The sequence below is a fragment of the Hakea prostrata genome, unplaced genomic scaffold (genome assembly GCF_041222555.1).
Source record: "Hakea prostrata isolate BN-2017 unplaced genomic scaffold, UWA_Hpros_2 contig_97, whole genome shotgun sequence".
Lineage (NCBI taxonomy): Eukaryota > Viridiplantae > Streptophyta > Magnoliopsida > Proteales > Proteaceae > Hakea > Hakea prostrata.
The window spans coordinates 26,275-32,433 of record NW_028291216.1 but is presented as its reverse complement, the minus strand read 5'-3'; the positions used below and the strand labels follow the sequence as shown (position 1 = coordinate 32,433).

Genomic DNA, 6,159 nt, shown 5'->3' with positions numbered 1-6,159 from the left:
TTCAGCCATTTCTTCAGCAATATTGACAGTGGAAGTAGAAATTTCTTCCTGAAGATTGTTTCTTTCAGGGGGGATTTCAGCAGGAGTAGGAGCGGATTTTTCTTTTCTCTTTTCTTTTCTTGGTGCCAGATAACTCTTGACCAGAAGAAGGACTTGTGGACCGGAGTTCTAGAGGTCCTTGAAGTTCTTGTTTTTATAGAAAGATAACTGTTGGCAACTGTTTTAACAAACTGGACATTAGGGTTTTCTTCTGCAATTCCTTCTTCAACAATATCTTTTTGTGCCTGGTTTGTCTTTCGCTAACTAGGTGGAGATTTCTTCTCAACAATCTTTTTCAAAGAGGATTTTTTGTGACTTTGGTCACTGGAAGGATGGAAAGCAGAGTGCTTTCTTTTCTTCAGAAGCGGCCTTTCGAAGTTCAGAGATGTTGGAAACTTGGTAGACATTAGTTCCTATATGTATGTATATATATAAAGAGAGAGACAAAAGAAGGTCAAAGTAAAAAGAAAATCATCATTGTTTACCTGGAAAAAGACCATGGTTGGCAAGACCCGCATCGGTTTTCGATCAGCCGCATCAATTGATTTTCCAGTGGGAATCGAGTCCCAAGTCTCTTGATCATATTCATTGAGTTCAGGATGCTTGTTCAAGGGAAGAAGAGAATTCAAAGAATGCAGACACCATCGGGAATGGTAGTTTGGACTGGGAATGGCACAGAAAAAATATTTCTCTCGCCATTGTTTGTTGTCATGAGGAATGGAGGAATCAGTGAAAATCCGGTTTTCTTGACCCAGTTCACTTGCAATACATGTTCTTCTGAAAAAGTAAATGTAACCGCGTTCGCGAGATACTTTCAAAGTGTAGTAATTTCTGAAAAGTTCTACGAAGGGGAGACGCTTCATTTTGTGAATGAAAGCAAAATAGCAGTACACTAATCTCCAACTTTTTGGAGTAAGTTGACAGGGACAGACATGGTAGTAGTCAAGTAGGGACTAGACTATCGGGACCAGGGGAACTCTAAAACCAGACTCAAGGTGGTCAAGATAAATGGTAATGACCCCAGGTTCAACACTGTATGGACGATCAGAAGGTTCAGGGACCCATACCTTGGCATCGGAGGGAAAATGGTAATCTTCCAAGTAAGACGAAAGGTGAGACTTCTTCACCTTCGTTGGATACCACTCTGGACCTGCATATCGTGGGTCTTTCTTTTCTTTAGACATGTCTACAGGCGTGTAAGGACCAATAACTTCATCTCTAGCGTAAGGATTGGGTTTTCGATCTAAGGAAATCTGACCGGGGGAGAAAATACCTAGGGTTTTTTTTCTGTTTGATTGGCACTTGAAAGAATAGTTGGTCACTCAAAAGTGTGGGATATTGAAGGATTAGTTGAAGGGTCCATGGCAAAGGTAGGAAGTGAAGATTTGCAGAATGAAAGTCTAAGCAGAAAGAACAACGGAGATGGCGGATGAATATATTTGATATTTTCGAAGAATGCAGACAGAGTACAGTCGAGAGCAGATGGTAGAAGGTGAATAAATATAAGGGATGAAGTGAGGCGAAGGAGTTTTCTTGAAAAGTGGAGGGAAATATACGATGTTTCAAGATCGACGGACGTAGCTACTCGTAATTGACGCGTGGAGTCAATCGGTAGATTTAGAAGCTTTACGGTTGAACACGAAGAAAATATAAAGGGAGTTGGGAAGGATGTGATAATTGTACACTAGGAAGAGATATAATTTATGATCAAACGGCGCAAAGAATGATAACGTCAAGGAAGACAAAAAGTTATATTTAAGAAAGAATAAAAGGTTTGACAAGATAAAGATTTCGGCTGATCTGCAGGATGATTTGGGGGCTGAGCACAGTAACCTTATGATTATGAGGGATGGTTTGATTTTCCAGGAAATTACGATTTTATATAAGAGATGAACCATGGATCAATGTTCGAGTTAATGATGACTTGGGAAACTGAGCTGCAGTTTTGAAAATCATAATTTCTTGGGAAAAGTTATAGGATGTTGATCCAGTAAAGTTCTGCCACGTGGAAAAAATTTGGAAAGATTAACATGGGATACCAAGAGTCAACCTTTAAAGAGAAAATATGGAGAAAATTTTTATTCTATTTGGACGATTCTGATGAAATATACGAGATCGTGACAAACACAGTATTCTGGAATTATTTGGAAGAAAGATTCAACCTCCTGACCAGAGTCTCATACAAGTTCAACTTGATCAGTAGGCTTGGGGGCTGGTGTTGTGATAACAATTCGGTTGGTTTTAATTAATCGAGTCAAGCAATCTATGGGTCCGCCCAAGAACTCTGAGGAAGGCCTAATCATGGCCATTCAATCCTATGTTATAATCCGACGGTCACAATTAAAAGCAAAACAGGCGGGAAATCTATATATAAAAGGGATGATGAACTCGTCAAAGGTAAGTCTCTCAGATTAATCTGGATAGTAGTACTTTACTGATTCTACTCCATTAGAACACCTCAGAAGCTCCTTCGAGCTCTGGAGCATTGTCTTCATTTCTTACTAGACCGTCGGAGATGCGACGCCGATCAAGACGATAGGCTCCGTTTCTCACTGGTGTTCAATTTTTCAGGAACGAGAGATTGATTCACTGTGGAGCAAACCAAATCAATCCATATCCGAGTGATTTGGTGCGAAGATTATGGTTCAAAGCCTCCGGCAATTTTAGCACCAAGCATTACGAAATAAGAATAAGTTTAATAAATAATCTTTATAGATCATTCTCCTAAGAAGTGTAAATTATTAAAAATATATATATTTTAAGATTATAACATACTCATTGAAAGGGGCAATGAATTTTACGGAAATAAAAGGAACTTTACTCTCCAAAAATAAAAACATAAAATTAAAAAAAGATACACCTGGTTGGATTATATTTTGTAATTTGCAAGTATCAAGCAACAAATGTGTTAAACAACTAAAGCGGAAAACTGTTCTGAACTAGGTTCTTTTGAAAGCATCAACTTCCTTCTCATTAACACTAGGAAGAAGATAAGGATGCATGTCAAAATACGTTCTATTCTTGGCAACTAATTTTGATAAATAACCACAATCAGATAGCTTTCTAAATTGGTGAGAGATGCATTATACATCGCATGCATAGTTGGGACTCCAACGTACAAAAGAAGCTCTTGCTACTGGAGGTTTCACTGTTGTGGCATGAATGGTTCCTGAGCATTGAAATGAACAACGCCTAGGTGTTTTGAGAAAGATCCCATTCTCGCCCCCCCCCATCCAAATCAAAGTTAAATCTAAACTATAATTGAAAATTAAAACCTCGAAAGTCCTGTTCTAATTTTTATGGGATTTTCATCGGCTAACTTGATATGGTTACTCAGAGAGGAAGCAATAAGATTGAGAACGGGGAAATGAATGATATATGTGTTCTAAAAATTTGCTAGAGAGTACACGGCCTAGATTGGTCACTCCTGAAATCTTACAGTCTTAATTCAATACAAAAGCTATTCTTGTATTTACACACATTCTATGTAATGTTCAATGGTGTACACCTATATCCTATGCATATTACTCTTTTCTGTCCTTCTTCAACATTCTTATAGACATATAATTTATAATAACGATTTGTACGAAAGGAATTATGCATATTAAATTAAAAAAGAATAACAATTGCCCACATGGATCTTGCACGAAGATGGAGATTGATGCGAGTGCACTAAGGATATTGAGTCGCAAGGGTTTTGGATTGCACTAGGGGCTGATTGGTCTTTCCACACACTCGTCTATCAATGCTTCATGTAGTGGGTACAAAAACCACATGGATGATCACCACTAGATGATCGAAGTTTTAAGATATGTAGATACAGGTTGGTTCTAAAAACTAAAACATAACCAAACTCAAATCGAATGAGTAGGTGACCAAGGCTTCCCAAAATGGTCCCGTTAGCCTGCCAGTTTCATTCAAATTAGAATTCTAATCTGAAACCAACAAAAAAAAAGTTAATTAGAAAATTAATTTTTGCTTTCCATTTTAGAGAGAATCCACACAAGCAAAACGACAAACACAATGAAAAGCATTCAAATCTCAACCACCATCAATCTTCCAAGCCAAACAAGGAGACCAGAACCACCTAAGAAGTCTGTTACGCCCTTCTATTATAAATAAACACATAGAAAGGCGTATGTCATTGCATTGATCTAGAAAAACACTAGGAGAAAAGAAAAAGACAAGTGAGCATCAAGGAGCTTGGAAGTACGTGTAACTATGGCCAATTCTAGTGTCCTGAAGGTTGTGTGTCTTGCTTTTGTTTGCATGGTTGTGGCAACACCACATGCTACAGATGCCCTGACATGTGGGCAAGTGGTCTCTCGATTGGCTTCTTGCCTCACCTTTCTGCGCAACGGAGGAAAGGTGTCTTGGGCTTTTTGCGATTCCGTGAGGGCACTCAACTCTGCCGCAAGAACCACTCCTGACCGTCGGGTGGCTTGTCGTTGTCTCGAGAATGCCTTTAGGGCCACTCCCGAAATCAAGGGAGGCAATGCTGCAGCACTTCCCGGAAAATGTGGTGTCCACTTTCCCTACAAGATTAGCCCTTCCATTGATTGCTCCAAGTATATTTTCATCATCTAGAAAACCCCGTGAATTTTCAAATCCTTTATATTCCTACTGTGAATCTGAAACTCTTAGATATGAGAATTTCATAATGGTTAAGTGATTCTTTTATGACTAACATTCAGATTTGGTTACGTTTTGAGGGTGAGGTGAAGTGAAAGTGCTTAGAGGCGAAGAAGATCAATAAACATGTCTAGATCCTGCAATTTCACATTAGTGCTAGAGAAGTTTGATAGTTTCTCATTATCAATGTTCTAACATATAATTGTAAGGCAGTTGAGCTGGTTGTCTTTCTCCTAGTTTGGGTGAGTCTACAAAATAAATATTAACATTGCCCCTATTGCAAACTCATTCCTCATTGTGCATAAAATTTGCCTTTCTTTATATTTGATGCGTCCAAAATCTGCTCAGCCCTTAGATCTCCACGTAGTGCCCTGCAAAACAAAAGCGTCAGATGTGGCCCGACCGCTGGGGTCGGGAGTCCACCTCCGAAGGCTAAGTCGGTTGATGAACTTAATCACAAACGGCTCTGCTAGAAGCACGAGCTAATGAATGAAGAAACGGAAAAGGTGATCTAGATAGCAGGACGCTGATAGTTGAGGTCTATCAGTATGTATCTGAACCTGAGTCTCAGATAGTATTCTCCTTGATCAATTGATCCGTCCCTCACCTTGTATAGTAGTGAGGTTTATATAGAGTGTACCTTCGAATCTCCTTCTTTGGATGCACTCGAGCCTTCTTCGGGTAGTCGTTGGATCTTATCAATAAGATCCGTTGAGCGATAGACTTCTACTAGTTTGGGCTAGTAGAGGACTCCTGAGATAACCGTTAGGTTATGCGATAGTTATCCCTTTGATGATGATTATCCGCAGCCGTCAATTTGAGTCTGTTGTCATCAGGGTGATTACCCTAATCCATAAGTAAGATTAGGGCACGCTTGCAGCATAATAATCTTTCTTCTTCAGCAAGCCGTCTTCTGGATCCGGTTCGCTCGGGAGCGATTCGGTTTTCTCCTTCTCGACCGGGGTCGAGGGTCGGACCAGGTATGAACCCGGTCTGATCATAAACTCTCCATATCACGAGCCCCCCAGACCAAGCGTTCGGTCGATCCCGAGGGCTTGGTTTTTAACTGGGTTCGTCGTGAAGTGATGATCTCTGTGTGCTTCATTAAATGTCATATCACATTTAATGCGGTGGTCACTTTTCCTCGAGCGTTGTGAGTGTAAGGCCACATGTCTCCGTTGCAGTTGATCTGTCGTGGCTCATGTCATCCAAGCGACGGTTTCCGAACGCCTATTTCGGATTCGTGAGTTCAAACTTTCAAAACGTCTTCGAATCTTGATCGTCAATTTTGAATCAATCTCGATCGTTCAGATTCCCTAACACTCATGCGGGAGTTTTAAAAGCGGTTCGTTGTCTTCGTAGGTTTCATTCTTCCTATCTGGAATCTGAACCTTTATCGTCTGCTTCGCGCCTTCCTGCTCTCAAGCTTTCGTCTCACTGAATCGGTAAGTTTACTTGGTCTTTTCTTTTTGTAGTTTATCGAAACGA

At 40.1% G+C, this 6,159-nt stretch overlaps 1 pseudogene; it reads left to right on the top strand.

Moving 5' to 3' along the window:
- Window positions 1-4,260: 4,260 nt before the first annotated feature.
- On the top strand, window positions 4,261-4,626 carry LOC148998906 (non-specific lipid-transfer protein Lac s 1 pseudogene; annotated as a pseudogene).
- The last annotated feature ends 1,533 nt before the right edge of the window (window positions 4,627-6,159 follow it).